This window comes from Rhincodon typus, chromosome 11 (genome assembly GCF_021869965.1).
Source record: "Rhincodon typus isolate 14 chromosome 11, sRhiTyp1.1, whole genome shotgun sequence".
NCBI classification, from domain to species: Eukaryota; Metazoa; Chordata; class Chondrichthyes; order Orectolobiformes; family Rhincodontidae; genus Rhincodon; species Rhincodon typus.
Window position 1 is genome coordinate 59,467,537 of NC_063342.1, and position 19,893 is coordinate 59,487,429.

The window sequence follows — 19,893 nt, forward strand, 5'->3', positions numbered from 1 at the left end:
ACAGCACCAGTCTAAGACAGCCTACTCTCTAGTTGGTTCCCCCACATATTGGTCAAGAAAACCATCCTGTATACACTCCAGGAATTCCTCCTCTATGGCATTGTACCTAATTTGATTCACCCAATCTATGTGCAGAGTAAAATCACCCATGATCACCAATATTCCCTTAACACATGCGTCTCTAATTTCCTGTTTAATGCCATTATCAACACCACTGCAGTTTGGGGGGTCTATATATGACACCTAATGTTTTTTGCCCCTTGGTATTTCTCAACTCTACCCATACAGACTCCACATTGTCAGAGCTAAAAGCGTTTCTCACTATTGCGTTAATTTCCTCTTGACCAGCAATGCCGCTCTGCTACCTCTTCCTTTTTTTGCCTGTCCTTCCTAAATACTGAATATCCTGGGACATTCAATTCCCATCCCTTTGCAGTCATGTCTCCATAATCGCAATTATATCATGACTGTTTACATCTATCTGCGCAATTAGTTCATCCACTTTATTGCAGATGCTCCCTGCATTAAGACACAAAGCCTTTAAGCTTGTCTTTTTAACAGTGTTTGTCTCCTCCTTATCTTTCTCAATAGCCCTGTTTGAATCATGTTCTCGGTTTCTTAGCCAATCACTTTTTTTAAATTCCCTTTTCTAGCTTTTGTTTTTGTCCTTGCTGCCTTCTTCTCTGACTCTTTACATGGGTTCCCATTCCCCCGGCATATTAATTTAAACCCTCCCCAAGTGCTCTAGCAAACATTCCCTCGGACATCAGTCCTGCCCAGGTGTAACCATCCTGCACGCATGCTGACCTGAGGGACTGGAACTGTCCCCAGTCTACCACATGGAGCAAGAGGAGCAAACCAAGACTTTGAGTTCTCCTGCCATGGTTTACCTCCTTAAATTATACCTGGGAGAGTATTTTATATTAGATTAAATCAAACCTAGTTACCTGTGGCCTTTCTTTCCTGATCTGTGTACTACCCTTACAGATTAGAAGCCAAAAAGAGTACTAGAAATTGTGAGGACTTACCTGCCTTACCCACTACTCACCAATCAGTCTCTCCCTTGTAGTCACCTGCAGTGTAGGCATTCATTACAATAAAGTCCATTTTTTCAAGGTGGAATGAGATAGGCAGGACTTATACAATTTGAAAGTCAGGCCTTGGGTAGTATTTTGGAACAGGGGGATGTAAGGGTTCAGGGATATAATTCTTTTGAAGTTTGCAGAGAGACAGGATGGTTAAGAAGGCATTTAGCACTCTTGCCTTCACTGCTCAGTCCTTTGTGTATCAGAGTTGGGAAGTCAAATTGAAGTTATACAGGATATTGGTGAGGCCTTTTCTGGAGTACTGTGTCCACTTTTGATCACCTTCTTGTCAGAAGAATATTATTAAGCTGGAGAGGGTTCGGAAAAGAATTAGCAGGATATTGCCAGGAATGGAGGCTTTGAGTTATAAGGAGAGGCTAGATAGGCTGGGATGTTTTTTCGCTGGAATATAGGAGGTTGAAGGGTGACCTTAAAGATTTATAAAATCATGAAGAGTATAGATAGGGTGAGTGATTTCAAGACTAGGAGGCATACTTTTAAGGTGAGAGGAGAGATTTTAAAGGCATGAGGGGCAATTTGTTTTCACACAGTGGTTCGTGTGTGCAATGAACTGCCAGAGAAAGTGGTGAATGCAAGTCCAGTTACAACATTTAAAAGACATTTGGATAAGTCCATAAGTAAGAAATGTTTGGAGGGGTATGGGACAAATGCAGGCTAATGGGACTAGTTTAGTTTGGGATTATGGTTCGCAGGGACTGGTTGGACTGAAGGGTCTGTATCTGTGCTGTATGATTCCGACTCTGCAATTGAAACTAACAAAATTTCCTATTTCAAAAACATGCTGGTAAAGCTCAGCAGGTCTGGCAGCATCTGTGAAGGAAAAAACAGTGTTAATGTTTCGGGTCCGGTGACCCCTCCTCAGAACTGAAAATTCAGAAAATTTCCTATTTTCCTACCTCCTCGTTCTCAAATTCTATTTCAGCATATTTAATACATTTTTTTCCAATTGTCAATCTGCAGATGGTGTAGGTACACAGTTTTTGATTTTTCTTTCTTCACTCAACACTTAGACACCAGATCTGAGATTGACATTGAATATAATTTAGAGAATAGTTCAGATCAGAGGCAGAATCTTGCTGTGAAGAAACATCAGATATCAATGACCTGCAGCCAAGAAGGGGACAAGTGTCAAACAGGTGCTAATTCAGAGGATAAGGTTACTTGTGGGTTGACACAGGATGAAGATTTCAGTGGGGTGGCCTACAGAAAAATGCTGATGTGTGCACATTAATGGTGGAATGACCAGCCTGCCTGAAAGCTGGCAGGATGACCAATGTCTCTGATTTCACTGTAGCACAAGCAGTAGACACTCCAACTCTGCTGCAGTAGAAGTTCACATGGCAATAATGTGGGTTCAACAGTGCTGCCAGAGCTGGAGAAAATGCAAAAGCAGTCCAGCAACTTGCCCTCTAATTAATTGGTGAGGTACCACTGTTTGTGTCCTGATTGGTTCCGGGGACTATGAGCTGACTGCCCTTTCTGAGGATTACTGCTTTCATCCTCCTCTTGCTATCAGCCCATTACTGCCCTTGTCATTGTGCGTCAGCCTCACAACCCAGACTATTGTCACCTTGCCAAGGGGTGCAGTCTGAAGCTTAGCCTTCTAGCATCTGAGCCACCTGAGCCTGGGGTCTGTCCTCCAGGACAATCTGCAGTAGTGCTCTTGAAATGAATAGGTTCCTACCAGCCTCAGAGAAAGCACTGTGTAAGAACACCAGGACAGTGAGACGGGCACTAACGGATTAATGACTTTCTACGGAATACTGAAATGGGTTGATTTATTGAAGTCAGCTTGCAATATTTGTTTTATGGTGGATTCAGGTGAGAGATGGGCAATTCCTTTAAGAAGTCAGATGTCTGAGGCAGTATTCCTCTCGGAGCTTTAATGTAGGAGGATTGCTCCCCGAACACCGAGCGCAGCTGTGACCGCCCCCTAACCACACACACTACCTCTTTTCGCTGATGGAGCAGTGCAGCTGTGAATACAATCTTTTAAAGTGCCTTCAGCACATGCATTCACTTGTTGTTGAAACCACTGAACACCCCCACTGGGAACAGCCGGTGCAAACCCATTAGAAACGAGCCTGAGCGCGCATGATTCAGTTCGATCTTGCTGGAGTGCGTCCAGCTGATGAACGTATTTTCATGATGACCAGAGAAGAGGCGGCTGGAGCAGTGGGATCGGAAATGGCAGCGATAACATCAAATCAGCAGTGCACGTTGACTGACATTACAATCTGCTGAATTTGCCAGCACATGTATGCTGCGATCAAGTTAATGGCCTTACAAAACTTACCATCCGGCACAACCAGCCCCCTCCATGTGTGTGCTGTCACCATAGGTATCAATTTTTGATCTGAAATAGCATCAATGAGATCAAAAATATAGGCTGCACATAACTGAATTTTGAGACCTTCCTTCATCAAATTTCACATACGCATGTTATATAAATATATTTTTCCCTCCTCCATTGATTTTGTGTTTTTTTTATTTGAATTATTATGCTTACGTATTTTACAATATCACTTGACTTACAAAATCCAGCCTTTTAAAATTGGTGGCAAACGATCGTAATTACTAATGAGCTAGAAGAAGGCTGCCCACGACGACCGAGCGATATCAGTGACATTAATACCTTGAACAGATGATATCTAGTTTTATTATTGCGACAGCTTTGGGGATCTGTGGTATCTAATAACAGATATGTCATCAGGCACGTGAACCAGCTCACCTTACTGAAATCTTTCAGAGAGGAACATCAAATGTTTCCCTGTGAACATTTGTTTGTTGTTGCCTTTGATCCCCCACTCCTCCCTAAAATAACTACCTGCTGTTAACATCCACTTTTTTTACAATTTTACAGAAAGCAAAATGTAGATTGGATCAGGTAGACCTTGTAATTTCACAAATGATCTTTGAAAATGTTATTTGAAGTATCAATGGTACTCTTTTCGTAGAGTTCAGCAATAGCTATTTCAAACATTAGTTTTCCAGGACGAGAGAATTTGTTTAACAGTAATGACATTACTGATGCTGTTAAAAATACAATTGTACCTCCTTCAAGGCTTTTTAAATGTTTTTCTAAGTATGAATACTCACGTGAAAATGCAAATTCACATCATTTCACTCTTTCTCGTTGGTTTTTTTTCATCTGAGAGGACTGGAATCATGAAACTTATGAAGGTGTGGGTAGCACTGACAGCAAATTTCTGGGAATTTCCACATTAACTATGCACGTGCAGATGCCAGAAGTTCCTGTCAGGTTCATTACGTACTGACAGGGAAGGCCACTGCTGCGACGACAATTGTAGTTTTGTATTTTGCCTGTAAATACATCTGACCAGCCTAAACACACTGGTTTATGCTGTCTTTAGATAGAGCCAGGTAAATGTGTTGGGCATGCTGCGATTTCCTTCAACCATTTTCTATAATTAAGGCTTAATGGCTAAACCTGGCCATGTCAACCCATTGTATATAAAAGACCAGCAATTGTAGATTATAAAAATTACTGAGGCAAGGCAGAATTTATTGCGTAACAGGTTTCCTGCCCTGCTACCCAAGTTATTAAGTCACTAAAAAGTCATTAAAGAATGCATCCCTGCTGATTTAAGGAGCTTCTTAACTATTTACTGTTCCACAGCGCATTAATTGTTTGCAGAAGAGACTCCCACTCCTCATTCAGATGGAAATCTTGCCTCAGAGTTGCTGACCAATCTGACTGGCAGCGTGCAGTTCCAATAGTGCTAGTAGCAGCAGTAGTCAGGGCTGGGATTACAAGCAGTCATAGAGCTGTACAACACAGTCTCCAGTGAAACCGAATTTCAATGTCAATGCCCCCATTCTGAAAATGATTAGTTTGGGTCTTTTGGATTACTAATCCAGTTATGTCATCAAAATGCCATCATCGCCTCCATTTCTTGATGACAAGATGTTTTGCAATTTATACCCTGTGGTTGAAGTACATTCTTTTCACCAGAAAAATGGCTGGAGCTCAATCCAAAATTTTGATAGAACTACTAACATCAAAACACAAGAGACTGATTCCTGCATCAATAAAACTGTAATTTTTTTTTACAAAGTACAACCCACTTTATTGCACTGTTTTCAAGTATATAAAACATTTTTCATCATTTTAAAATATCTACTTATTTGTTGCTATGGAGGGTCATTTTGGTAAATGTAAAAGTGAAGTACTCTGATTCATTGAATTTTGCCCTGTTTGTCATACTATCCTACATCATACAAAATAAATAACTGTATATTTTGTCTTTGGATACACTCAGATACACAGATGGTGTACCAAGCTGGCATTGATTGAAAATACTGGAGTCTGAGCAGTTCTTCTACTTATGAACCTATTCAAGTGACATTACAAACTCCGCAACCTCTAAACAACAATATTAATGCATAACACGTGGTAACAGGCTGATCGAGATGCAGCAAAACATGAATAAATATTTTTTCTTTATAGAAAGAGAATGTTGTCAAAGTCCTATTGGACCATAGCGCTGCTCTGAGAGAAAGCTGGCTTAGCCTAAGGGTCACCATGCCTTGAGACAGGAGAGGTTGAGAAGGAGATTCCATCATGGTAACCTCAGCTGGTGGAATTGAGTGCATGCTGTTGGTGTCGCTCTAAATCACAAGCTGGCTGGCCAGCCAACTGAACTAACCTACCCCCTACTTTGCTAATAAATGAGGTATTATAAAGAAAATAATTCCCTGAAAAGCAAAATAACTGTGTGATAATCCATTTCTTAATAAATACTGATCAATGTGATTTTCTGATATTTTGTCAGTGTGAGGTTGGGTGTTAGGTAGCAATTTATATGCCACCCCCCTCACAAAGTCAACTCAACCTATTACATGCCAATTGGCTCATTAACAGATGAGCACTGATACGTTTTTTTTTGCTGCATCACAGGCCTCAGAACTAACATTCCTGGTTGCCAGAATCTACCAGCCAATCAGAAACTTGCAGTTTCTGAATCCTAAGGATTGCCAAGTTACATCTGCACCTTGGGGGATCTAGCACTGAGGTGGTAAGTAATTTGTATGCACTTCATTAGTGAGGTAGTGAGAAGGGTGTGAGTATCTTTTCAGGGCTAATTTGACAAATTATTCTCCATTCTTGTATGTTGCATTAAGGGTGAAACTACAGTATCTCTCAAAACAGGCTTCCCTTTGCCATTAATTGTAAAAATAATCTTATTGCATATATTAATATGAGGTATTGCAGTTGCATTTGGCACTAGTACTCATGCCTGTGAGTTAGAGCCTTGCAGGCCCAAGCCACATTCTGGGATTTTTGAACATAATCTCAGCTGAAATATCAATTGAATTGCTTATAGGGGAGCTGCACTATTTGAGGCACAAAGCAATTTTTGTTCAGGTGATGTAATGTGGTGATTTTTTGAAAATGACAAATCTCCTGGAATACTCGTGCTTTAACACCAACGCAAAAACTGATTTTCTGGTCATTCATTAAATTGACATTTGTGACCTTTTGCTGTGCCTACAAAACACCAAAAATATATTTCAAAAGTTGTTCAGTCGATAAAGTTTTTCTGAGCATTTGAAATGCATTATTTACATGTAAACTGGTTCTTTCCTTGGACACCATTGTTCTGAGAATTGCAATCTAAATATTTGGTTGTTAAAAAAAATAGAGATTAATCTTTCTGGATTTTTCACCATTCCTCAGAAAATATATTCTATCCAGTGTGGTACTTGCAACATGTTATAATTTGCTGTAAAACGGCATGGAGAACTGTTGTAATTAAAACAATAGAGAATAACGAGTACTTTCAGCATCCATCCCCACCCCTCCTCTCATTTACGTAATGGGAAAATCAACTTCAAAAAATATTCTGTTGTGATGGGTTATTTGCAATTTTAACATTTCACCCTGGGTTCTCTGTGCTGGATGGGGAGCAGCTTAACTTATGTTCACTATGGGACAGATGTAACTCCAATTAAATTCCTGCAACTAGCCATCTTTTCCATTCAAATAGCTCCAACTTTCGATGCACTTCACTTGTTTATAACACTATGTGGAATGCACTAAGCCCAACAAATCTTTGCTGGTTTTTACATTTTGTGATTTTTAATGACCCTAGTTTACATGTCTCTTTATTTCTCTGTTCCTACCTCCCTTGTGCTCCCCTCCTATTAAATTCATCAATGCTATTTGGTTCAACCACTATGTGCCAGTGAGATGCCAAATGTAAACAAATTATTCATTCATTACATCATTTATCTTATTCACATTTCTTACCTGTAATTGTGGAAGAATCTAGAATCAATTTCTTCAACTCAACACAATTGATTCATCATAAATTTGCAAATTCCTAACAAGTCCTCAGTTAGCATTCTGTTTTCCAAATTAAAGAGCCTCACCCTGGACACACTTTTGCTTGCGGAGCACAATCTTAAGTTCTGACAATATCCTTGTAGTTCTTTTCTCTGCCTTCTCTAATGCTGCAATATCAGAACAACATATGGCACTTTTGATCTAACCAGAATTCTATGTAGTTAACAGTATTCTTCTGTTTTTGTGTTGTATTCCTCTTGAAATGAGCACCAGTACTTTGTTTAATGGAGGAAAATATATCTAGGAATGTACTCTCCTCTGAAGCAAAAACTGCTCTTTGAAGGTGACCAATTGGTGAAATATTTTAAGAGATGCTTGGTGGTACGGACCTTAAACACTGCTGAAAGGAGTTTTGAAGTTGAAACCTCTCATCTTGCTCTACTTAGAACTCGGATGCAAAATGGGGGACAAAAGAGGTACCATCTTACAGAGCGTGCAAAGGGAGTGCTGATTGGTGGAGCCATCATTGACATGGCAGCAAGAACAGTAAACTGTCAACCTTTAATTCGCAGAACTAGGCAGGTAGATCTGACTGGTCAGGGAATTGCTGTGGCAATATAGGAGAACTTGGCTGCCCGAAACACATGCTCCCACGCATTCCACCAGCCTAAATACCCCCGCCCCCAACCCAGACTTGACCCTCCCTAATATCCCTAGACTCGACAACTCTGCCCCCGCTCTTTACCATGTTAGGCACAATACTAATCCTAACCCTGCCGCCCCTCTCTGCCTCAGGATGCCCAGCCTTGACTGGAACATCTGGGCCATTTAAGAGCAATTCTTGATTTTATTAGGCTTTAAGAAATTTTTTATAGCTTGACAACTTTTCTTATAATTTTTCTTAACTGCTGTATAATCAGGTAAGGAACTAGAAGAGACTATGATCATCAATCTATCAGCAGCCATGCTGTTTCAAATTTGTATTGAATTATTTGGCAAAGCACGATTTTTACTTTAATTACAGTGTGATTCAAAATAAAATTCCCTGTTCAAGTTTAAAATGGTTCCTTATTACTCATTTTGAAAACCAATACATTAATCTCTTTCCTAATTAAACTCCGAGACAAAAGTACAATGAGATTGAGCATCTTTTCTGCAAACAAAAATATTGATTCAAGCATTTTCTGTTTTCTTGTTCATTGAACTCAATAATTAAATAAACGATCAGATGGTCTGTATTACAGCAACATAACAAACTGGAAATATTGATTCTGGCATAGGATTCTGAGCAAACTATGTGCTCATTTCTCCGGAATTGACAATTCTTTAGATTGCAATGCTTCCTTGTGACCTGGTTGAGAATAAATCATAAAATGTGTTATATTAAACAAGATCCATGTCTGTTGCAGAAAACCACAATTGAGCTTAAGTAGAAAACAAAACACAAAGTGAATATGATAATGAATAAATTTAACTGAAAGGTTTAGTCTAAACACATTTATTGCAGATATATGGAAAAGAGAAAAAGAGCAGGAGTAACTCACTTGCTCTTTGAAAGGATCGTTGCAGACTTAATGGGTAAAATAACTTCCTTTAGTTCTGTACTTTTCTATAATTCTAAAACACAATGGGTATTTGCAGCTGCTTCTCAAGAATATGTAATTTTTACACCTGACATAATATTCAATAACAATCGATGGTAAATGATGGAAATACTCAGCAGGTCAGGCAGGATCTAAAGGGAGTTAATGTTGTGGGTTGTGACATTTCATCAGAACTCTAACAATTTATTTGCTTCGACCACATGCCGACATTTAGAATATTCAGCACATTTCAAAATTGATTCCTTGACGATACGTTATTTGAATATTTTGATTTCAAATATAGTAATTTTGCCAATTCCAGCATTGATCAACTCACACAATATTATTGAATTTAGCAGATTAATAGCTGTTTAAAATTCCTAGAAGAAAAGATGTGGTAACAATAAATTGTGTTGGCCCACTAAGGACATTAATTTCTATCACATGTAAATATATCTTACAATTCTTAATGCACAATAAAACAGATACACAAACAATAGTAATATTTTACTGCTATGTAATTTTGATGTCTGGTTCTTACTGATGTTATTCACCTTACATTGTGTGATGTGTGATTGAATAAATTGAAGTCTAACATGTATAAAGATGACCACTGTGTACCACTGTGACCATGTTATAATTGATAGATAAATGAAGACGTAATATCTTTTTAATTGTGTTTTAGGGTGATAAATGCATTTCAGTGGTTATATTGATATTTAAGGTGTAAGTGCTAAAATAATAGTTTTCTACCATGTCCATTCTCATGAGTTGATAACTCACTAGCTGATTCCCTAGGGTCAAATTCAAAATAAAGGATCACGTGACAGATGAGGGGGAATTTCTTCCCTCAAGAGGTTGTCAACCTGTAAAATTCTTTATCACAGTGGTGTTGAGCTGAGACATTAAGTACATTCACGGCTGAGGTAGACAGATTCTTGTCCATTAATGGGAGCAAGACTACGGGGAAAGGGCAGGAATGTGGAACTGAGGATTATCAAATCAGCCATGATCTCATTGAATGACCATGGTGTGGAGGTGCTGATGTTGGACTGGGGTGGACAAAGTCAGAAGTCACATGACACCAGGTTATAGTCCAACAGGTTTATTTGAAATTGCACTTCACCTGACAAAGGAGCAGTGCTCCAAAAGCTTGTGATTGCAAATAAATGTGTTGGGCTATAACCTGGTGTCGTGTGACTTCTGATCTCATTGAATGGGGGAGTAGACTTGGTGGGCTGAATGGCCTACTTCTCCAATGTCTTGTCTTATGGCTTACAGGTGCACAATCATTGTCGGATAGTTGGTTGGCTGACAGAGAAGTACAAGCACAACTTTTATTTTGCAGTTTGCTATTGAATTGATATTGTTTTATTGCAGCATGGATTCCAGATCAGGCAGACCACTTGCCTTTAAAAACTGTTGCATGGCATCATGACATGTGACATTTAAATATTTCCACTTCAGTTTCAGTGACAGTCTGGGTAATGGAGTCAATGTAATGTTCAGTCAGCCAGCTATGTGTATGTAACATACAGTAACTTCAGGATGCATTATTCCCAGCCTATCAATATTATAGCTAAGTGGTTAGTGTTGCAAATCAATTTTGAGGCATCTGTCTTAACAAGATCTAATTTTTTTTGTGGCATATATTACATGTTGTTATATAGAATCTAGAAAGGAGACGTTAGGATAGGAACACAAAAGCTGGCAAGGAAGTCTGTTTTTAAAGAGGAGCTTAAAGGAATGGGGAGAGAGGCAGAGACATTTTGGAAAGTAATTACAGGCATTGGGGTTAAGACAGCTGAAATAATAGCCACCAACAGTGAGGTGAAAGAAGCTGGGGACGCATAACAGCCAGAATTTGATGAGCATAGTCTTTTGAAAGACAATAGGACTTGGGGGTGATAGATATGCAAAATTATGGAGGGGTGAGGACACAAAAGGATTTGCATAGCAAGATGAAAATTTCACATTCAAAGGCATTGATGAGTTAGGAACCAATGTAGGTTAGTGAGCAAGGAATAAAAGGCAGAGAGGATTTGGTGTTATTTAGGGTATGGACAGCAAGAAAGCTTGGAATAGTTGACACCTTCAAGGATAAGGTATACATACTATAAGTCAACAACAAAATGTAGTCATTGTCTGAGAACAATTGGTCTGAATAAACGTAAAGTACTGTAGATGAAGGAAATTTGGGGAAAAAGGATGCTGAAGAAAATCAACAGGTCTGGCAGCATCAATGGCGAGAGAAACAAATTTAATATTTCGAGTTTAGTATGGTTCTTCAGAACAATTGGTCTGAGCCAAGGGATTGATAGCATACGATTCGAAATACTGAGGCTTGCAGGCAATGGCGGGGTGCAGGAGAGTGTACAGTTTTGATAGGCAAACACACTGACACGTGTAGGAATTGAAAGTGCTCTTAAAGCAGTGTAGAGCCAATACATATGGCTGCAATATGGTCACAGTTGTGAAACCGCCACTAATAGCTGTCATATTGGGTCAGAAAGTAACCAAAACATCAGCAACAGCCATGCTTGAAGTCATATCAAGACAGAAGAAACTATCTTCTTTTCTAATTTATTTAACATAAATTGTTCACATGAATGGATCCAAGAGAAAGCACAAACAAATTAAATGTGTTTAAAGTAAAAAAACTGAAGACAAAGTTTAAATTAATTATTGAATTGTCAATTAAAAACTTAAAATAAAGCAATAGGCTCCAGCCAGCAGTAGGCCTCACTGAGAAAATGTTTCCAACAACACTGCACACAAAATAAGAACAAACATTTTACTTTGGTTATTACCTTTTCATGGATTTTTTTTATTATACACATCAATTACATTGATATTTGTTGTAACCAAAAGTCTACATTATAGTTTTAAATTCACTTTATTATTTGAATGAATAGTCTGGTCAATGCATGATTGTTGGCTTCTGGATTAAATTAATAAATTGCTCAGTTTCATTTATTCTTCATTGGTACTTATCAGTTGAATTGAATTGCTTGTATTATAATTTTGTTCAATCATTAACTATCTAATTGATTGCTCATAGATGTAGCCCTCTGCTATATCCACTTGTTCATTGCATGATTGGTTAATTTTGTGGTGTGTTTCTTTATAGAAAAGAATAATACAGCCTTCATTCCAGCCAGGTATTAATGCGCATGATAGCCTGAAGTGAGATGCTTTTGATGTGTGGTACCCCCAAGGCAACGTTTTAAGTTACGATACATTACAAGAGACAGATATAATTGATGTTGTTAAACATAACTCAAGTATATTAAATTTTAATTCATTGTAAGAGCAAAATACTGTAGATTATGGAAATCTGAAATGAAAACCTAACATTCTGGAAATACTCGGCAGATCTGTCAGCTTCTGGGGCGCAGTCAGGAGAAGCAGAACTCATATTTAATGTCAATGACCTTTCATCAAAGCAGAGTCAAGTTAGAGATGTTTCAAAGAAAGCTATGTATGTTGTAAAGTCATCACTAGCCGATGCAGAGTGTGTATACGCTGATAACAGCACCCTGCACAGAATGTCATGGCATAAATGATAAATATGCAGATGTTGTGGCCTATTTGCATTACATTTCCCAACCTAACATGCAGGGGTCAAATTACAGACTAATAATACTTCATGTAAAGAAATAGGGAGGAATAGAGGAGATATGGAGAGAAAGAACAAAAGGGAAGACCTCTTTTAGCATGGAATGATGGTGAGACTGAATGACAACCCAGAAGGTAAAACCAGCAACACTAGCAAAGTGTTTGACTTGTCTTGTGTACTTCAAATTGGAGTTCTAGTACAAACAGTGCATTCATTGCCATGTATTACTGTTTGCTTTTTTTTGTCACTGGTTTCCCTCTTTGGGAAAGGCTTGATGTTGCAATACAAAAGAGGCACCAATGTGGACCACACTGAAGCTGTCAGATTTTAGAGTGAGAGCTGAAGTCAAATTAAACACATCAAGGTGTTTGAGAAAGGGATTTTTCTGGTGTAAATATTGGAGAAGTCATTGTTTTGGGATCTGTAAAGGAGTTTTTGAAATTAATGGAATTATATTTCACTGTTCTTCAAACTCTTTAAGTTTGTGTTAGATGTAAATAACCTGGTTTATTCTATTTTATCTACCGTTCCTTTATTTAATAAACCTTCATTGTATTGTTTAAAAAATCTGCAACATTGTGTGCTTGTATTTCAGTGAGAGGCCACCTCATTAAAACTAAACCAAGACAAAGTACAATTTTTCAGGCCAAATTTCAATCTGGGATTTGAGCAGTCCAGTAAGAATATCAGCTGCGATCATCGCTATCTTCCAAATGTGGTCCAGAATATAATGAGAATGCAGTTACTTTCATCCAGCTTCATTTGTCAATAACAATCCCTCACATTGAGTGCAGTGAGAATTTTTGTATTTGCAAGTTGTGCCAAAAATCCTTCCATGGTTGGTCTGGGGGTAATTGTAGCTCTTCTAAATTTTATTTAGTTTTGTTGGGTGAACACAGACTCAGCTTCCCAGCTGGTTCCACTGCTGCCATGCTGCTAATGAGTTCTGTAGAAGTTGTCACTTTCTCGGTTCTGTCCTTTTACCAATTCTTCATGCTTGCCATAAGAGCAGCAGGAACTTTGCTCAGCAGGTGCTGAATTAGTCTTATTTCAATATGATTTTCTTACCAGATTTCATCACTGTACAAATAAACAAAAACATAACTTATAGCAAATGTTTCCTCTAATGTCGCAAAATGGATCAATAGTAAATAAATAGAAACTCCTCCATATCCCATTTATCTGAAAATACACACACAGCATTTATGAATAGGATGGACCGTGGAAACATAGGCAAATAGGAACACATTCTGCGGATCAAGAGTTCAAATCACATGGGTGAAATAAGTTGACGCTTCAGGTCGGGACTCTTCATCAGAAAAGGTTTTCTTTTCTGAAGAAGAGTCCTGACCCGAAACATCAACTTTCCTGCTCCTCTGATGCTGCCTGGCCTGCTGTGTTCCTCCAGCTCCACACTGTGTTATCTCTGACTCCAGCATCTGAAGTTCTTGCTATCTCTGGGTGAAATAAGTGCCTTATTTGCAGTTCTTTTGCTTTTTGTAGATGTTATCATGTTGTAATTGCTTGTGTCAATCCTTCATTGAGTCCTAGGTCTTTTGCTTTAGTTAGAGCCTCTTCTTTTCAGAATCTTTTAGTGCTGACTTTCTTCCACTGTCAGGGGAAAGTGAAGGATCTGTCTTTTGTACTCTGAGTATAATTGTCCTCTTCTCAGTTTGGTGACAAAATTACAACTTATAATCAATCCAAGGCCTTACTGGGCAGTTTGGTTTTCTATACAAACTCACTTTATGCCACTTCGTCTCAGGAAAGTATCAAAGCCAGCTTCTCCATAATTCACATGCTCTATGTAACTAATGAATGAGTATGGCATAGTTCCATGTTTCCTTCAAGTCAGTTCATTGAAGAGTGCAGGGGAATGTGCCAGGAGCAGTACCGGCCATACCTAAAAATGAGATGTCAATCTGGTGAAACGACAATGAAGAAATACTGAGATGCAAAACATCAGAAGAAGCAGATTATAGACACAGCTCATTGATTCCAAAACCAGTGGATCAGATCTGTGTTGTGCAGTCCTGCCACATCCAGTTGTGAATAACCACGGACAATTGAACAACTCACGAGATGAGGAGGATCCACAAATATCCACATCCACAATGCTAGGGAAGCTCAAGGCATCAGTGTAAAAGACAAGACTGAAGCATTCACAACAATCTTCAGCTCAAAGTGCCAAGAGGAAATTCCATCTCTGCCTTCTCCATAGATGCCAGTCTTTAGCCAAATAGTTCTGAGGAAGGGTCACTCAAGCCTAAACATTAACTCTGATTTCTTTCTACCGATGTTGCCAGACCTAAGTTTTCCCAGCAACTTCTGTTTTTGTTTCTGATTTACAGATTCTGCAGTTGTTTCGGTTTTTATTCATCCAATGTGATTCACTCTACGTGATAGCAAAAAATGGCTGAAATCATGAAATAATTGAAAAGTTCTGGTCTCTGACAATCTTCTGGCAATAGTACTGAAGACTCCTGAAGTCTCCAGATCCTCCATACCCCTAATCAAACTGTTTCCCGTACAACTACAATATTGGCATCTACTCAGTAATGTGAGAAACTATTCTGTGTATACAAAAGATAGGACAATCCAATTCAGCCAAATACTACCCCATCAATGTAGTCTCAATCATCAGTAAAGTGATGGAAGGTGTCATCAACAGTGGTGTCAAGCTGCACTCGCTCAGCAATAACCTGCTCATTCTTGCTTTAGGATCCTGAAGGGCCTTGATTACTGCACGAACAATACAATGTCGACATTAAAACCTAATCCGAACGTTGATGAACTCTGGAGGTCAGGTAACAGTGACTTCCCTTGATATCAAGGCAGCATTTGACGAGTGTACCCTCAAAGGAGCCATTGCAAAAGTGAAATCAATGGGAATCAAGGGTGAAACTCTCATTGTTGGAGTCATATATTGCACAAAAGAAGATGGTTCTGGTTATTAGAGTTCAGTCATTTCAGCCACAGGATATCTCTGCAGGAGTTCCTCCTTATAGTGTGCTAGGTCCATCTTCATCAACGACCTTCCCTCCATGATAAAGTCAGAAGTGGGGATATTTGCCAAAGCTTGCACAGCATTCAGAAACATTCATGACTCCTCAGGTTGCCAAAGGATACAGCGGGATGTAGATGAGTTGCACGTACGGGCGGAGAAATGCCAGATGGAGTTTAATCTGGGTAATTGTGAGGTGCTCCACTTTGGGGGATCAAATGTTAAGGAAAAGTATACAGTTAATGGTCAGATTCTGAATAGCATTGATGTACAGAAGGATTTTGGGGTTCAAGTCCACAGCTCCCTGAGACTGGCCACGCAAGCAGATAGGGTAGGAAAGAAAGCGTATGGCATGCTTGCCTCTATTGTTGAGGAATTGAGTACAGGAGTCAGGATGTCATGTTGCAGCTTTATAAGGCTTTGGTTAGGCCACATTTGGAGTATTGCATTCAATTCTGGTCACTACGTTACAGGAAGGATCTGGAGGCTTTGGAGAGGGTACAGAAATGGTTTACCAGGATGTTGCCTGGATTAGAGGATATGAGCTATAGGGAGAGGCTAGAAAAACTCAGGCTGTTGAGCAGCACAGGCTGAGCAGAGACTTGATAGAAGTCTATAAAATTATGAAATACATAGATAGGGTTGACAGTCAGAATCTTTTTCCGCAGAGTTGAAATGTCTAATACTAGGTGGCATGCATTTAAGGATAGAAGGGGAAAGTTCAAAGGAGATGTGAGGGACAAGTTTTTTTACGCAGAGTGGTAGGAGTCTGGAACGCACTGCTGGTGTGGTGGTGGAAGCAAATACTATAGGGATATTTAAGGACTTTTAGATAAGCACATGAATGTGCAAGGAATGGAAGCATATGGACAAATGGCAGGCAGAAGGGATTAGTTTCAATTGGTGTCATGTTTATCACAACATTGTGGGCCAAAGAGCCTGTTCCTGTGCTGTACAGTTCTGTTCAATGTTCTATGTAGCTGCAAGAGCACGTCAGAGATGGCTCAGTGATTTGCACTGCTGTCTCACAGCACCAGGGACCTGGGTTTGATTCTAGTCTCAGCCAACCCTCTGTGTGGAGTTTTCATATTCACCTCATATCTGTGTGGGTTTCCTCTGGGTGCTCTGGTTTCCTCCCACAGTCCAAATATATGCAGGTTAGGTTGATTGGCCATGCTAAATTGCCCATTGTGTCCAGGGATGTGCAGGCTAGACGGATAACCCATTGGAAATGCAGGGTTACAGGGATAGGATTAGGGGTGTGAGTCTGAGTGGGGTGATCTTCAGAGGGTCAGTGTCGACTTGATGGGCTGAATGGCCTGCTTCCACGCTGTAGGGATCCTATATAAAAAAAAGCTAGGAATCCTGGAGAAAGCAACTCCCTCCTGTCTCCTTATTATCTGCACAGTAAATGTCAGGAGCGTGATGGAATACTCCCCACTTGTTTGGATGAATGCACCTCCAGCTACACTCGAAGTCTGACAATATCCAGGACAATGAACCTGCTTGATTGACATTCACTCTGACCCTCAAAAGCAGCAATGTGTACCATCTACAAGATTTATTGCGAAAATTCACCAAGGCTCCTCAGAAGCACCTTCCAAACCCACAGCCACAACCATTAGAAGGACAAGTGCTGGAGATACATGAGAACACCGTCGTCTGCAAGTTCTTTTCCAAGCCACTCACCATTCTGACTTAGAAATATATCACTGTTTCTTCACTACGGCGGGAACAAAATTCTCCTGGAATTCCTTCATTAACAGCATTATCGAACCTGCAACACTACAGCCTTCTCCAAGGCAATGAGGAATGGGAAATAAACGCTAGCACCCAACTAGAGAAGAAATTAGGAGAAATTATTTCATGCAGGCTGTTTTAATAGTCTGAACACAGCTACTTGGTTGTGGAATCAGATTTTACAAGCATTTTCAGAAGACATTTGGAAATGTACTGAAGAGAGCTCATTTGTAGGTTCATTGGGGTAAATGTTAGAGTGTGAGGTCTAAATTGATCAAACTCCTTCAAAGAGGCAGGATGAGAACAATGAGAAACAATGTTTTATATCTGGAGAGATTTGACCCTGGGAAGAATGCAGAAGTGAAGGCATGTGGTGGATTAAGATAGGAAGAAGGATAAAAGAAGTTTATCAAAAGCTTTATTGTTTGTGCTAATTCACACCAAGTCCCAGTCACATCTTATTCGCCGATCTATGCTGACTCCCAGTCAAGCAATACCTTTATTTTAATATTCTCATTCCTTGTTCTCATTCATGGTCTTGCCCCTCCCTACCTTTGCAATCACCTTCCGTTCCATAGCCTTTCAAGATATCTACACTCCTCCGATTCTGGTCTTTTTCCGCACTCTCAAGTTTAATTGCTCCACTACTGACCACTTTGGGTTTGCCTGGATAAACTCTAAACAGTGGCACTTCCTCTCTAAATCTCTCTCCATCCTAACTCTTGCTTTAAAAGCCATCTGTAGAACGAAACCTCTCCCATCTGTCCGAGTATCTCTTCCTGTTGTTTGATGTCACATTTTGTGAAACATCTTGGCATGTTTTATAATTTTAAAGGGGCTATATAAATGCAAGTTGTTATTACTGGTTTGGCTGTGAAGATGAAAGGTGGAATGGCTAGCTGAAAGGAAGAGGAGTGCACAGAGGGTGACACATGAAGGGCTAGATTGTGATGTCCCGGTAGTTGAATAGCTGTGAACAGCGTAGGTAAAACTTAACTTCATAGGACTGATCCACTAACACCTATTTTGTACCTTCACTGATGTTTAATGTCACCTTTCCCACAGCACCAAGATATACATTTCAAGAATAGCCATTTGGGTAAGAAAGCATTGAAAGTGTATTTTTACATGGATCAGCACTTTTGGGAAGAAACGGTTCAAAAACTTAAGAAAAAAAAAAGATTTTTTTGAAGAAGGGTCCTGACCCAAAATGTCAATTTTCCTGCTCCTCCGCTGCTGCCTGGCCTGCTGTGTTCCTCCAGCTCCACACTGTTATCTCTGACTCCAGCATCGGCAGTTCTTACTATCTCTGAGAAAAGAAGATTTGCCTGTTTTTCATGATGTTGTATTATACTAACAGCTGCTTATTGTTTTATATTTCCAAAGTCCTGAATTTTTGCATTTTAAATCCAAATACATTCAAATTATTTTCTGTAACTTTGTTTCTGGTATCAGGTATTTATCATTCACAGCTGGTGCCAGAAGAAAGAAATCATGTTCCTGATGTGCTCATTAATCATACATTCCATGCTAATCCAATGCATGGCTTTGGCTGATGACTGGCAACTGGGAGATACAGACTGAGTGTTTCAAAACATGGTTTGTGATTCTCCTGCAACTTGTGCCCATGTACAAGTGCCTGTGGCAGAATGGTATTCAAATAGGCATTTTGGTGATATTTCCCAAACTTTGCCTGCCTCAGGAATAGCCCTGAAAGGGCAACTAACCTAGAAGCAATGCTCAAAGAAGTAGATGCAGGAAAACCTGTCACTTGAGTGAGAAGGTCTGCTCATGTTTGCCAGTTGAATACTGTAACTAAAATATTCCTGGGAATCAATTAAAGTCATAAAAATAATTCAGAAGTACACATCTGAATTCAAATGGAAAGCTATACAGATTAAGAAAGTACTCCATAATTAGGAAAATACATTAAAGAAGTTTGAATAGTCAAATATGAATGGAGAATTCTAAAAGCAGATGTCGTCATATTAATAGTAACAAGAGATAGATGGGAACAACACCTGCAAATTTCACTCCAATCCACTTATGACTTGGAAATATATCACTGTTCCTTCACTGTCACTGGGTCAAAATCCTGGAATTCCTTCCCTAATGGCATTGTGGTCTACCTAGAGCATGTAGACTGCAGCGGTTCAAAAATGCAGTTCACCACCACCTTCTTAAGGACAAATATGGTTCGGCAACAACCGCTGGCAAGCCAGCACTGCTCATGTCCAACCAGTGAATTTAAAAAAAATTGCCCTGGAGTGTTGTCTGATAGGATTTTGGCACTTGCCATACTTGTGGCGATAAGATCACTATCTTCACCACATGATGCAACAAAGTGCATTTGTTCTATTAATATTGTGCCTATCTTTTGAAAATAGGTTTGTGGTTTTCAACCACCAGCAAGCAATGCCAACCTACACAATGTCAGAGCAGAGATAGTAGGAACTGCAGATGCTGGAGAATCCGAGACAACAAGGTGCAGGGCTGGATGAACACAGCAGGCCAAGCAGCATCACAGGAGC

General features: G+C 39.5%; 1 long non-coding RNA gene across 1 annotated transcript in view; it reads left to right on the forward strand.

Moving 5' to 3' along the window:
* The window catches only part of LOC125484355, a 135,380-nt gene that overhangs the window by 16,232 nt on the left and 99,255 nt on the right, over positions 1–19,893 (forward strand). The window contains exon 2 of the long non-coding RNA XR_007263160.1: positions 6,028–6,145. This is a non-coding gene — a long non-coding RNA (uncharacterized LOC125484355). The remainder of the gene's footprint in view (positions 1–6,027; positions 6,146–19,893) is intronic.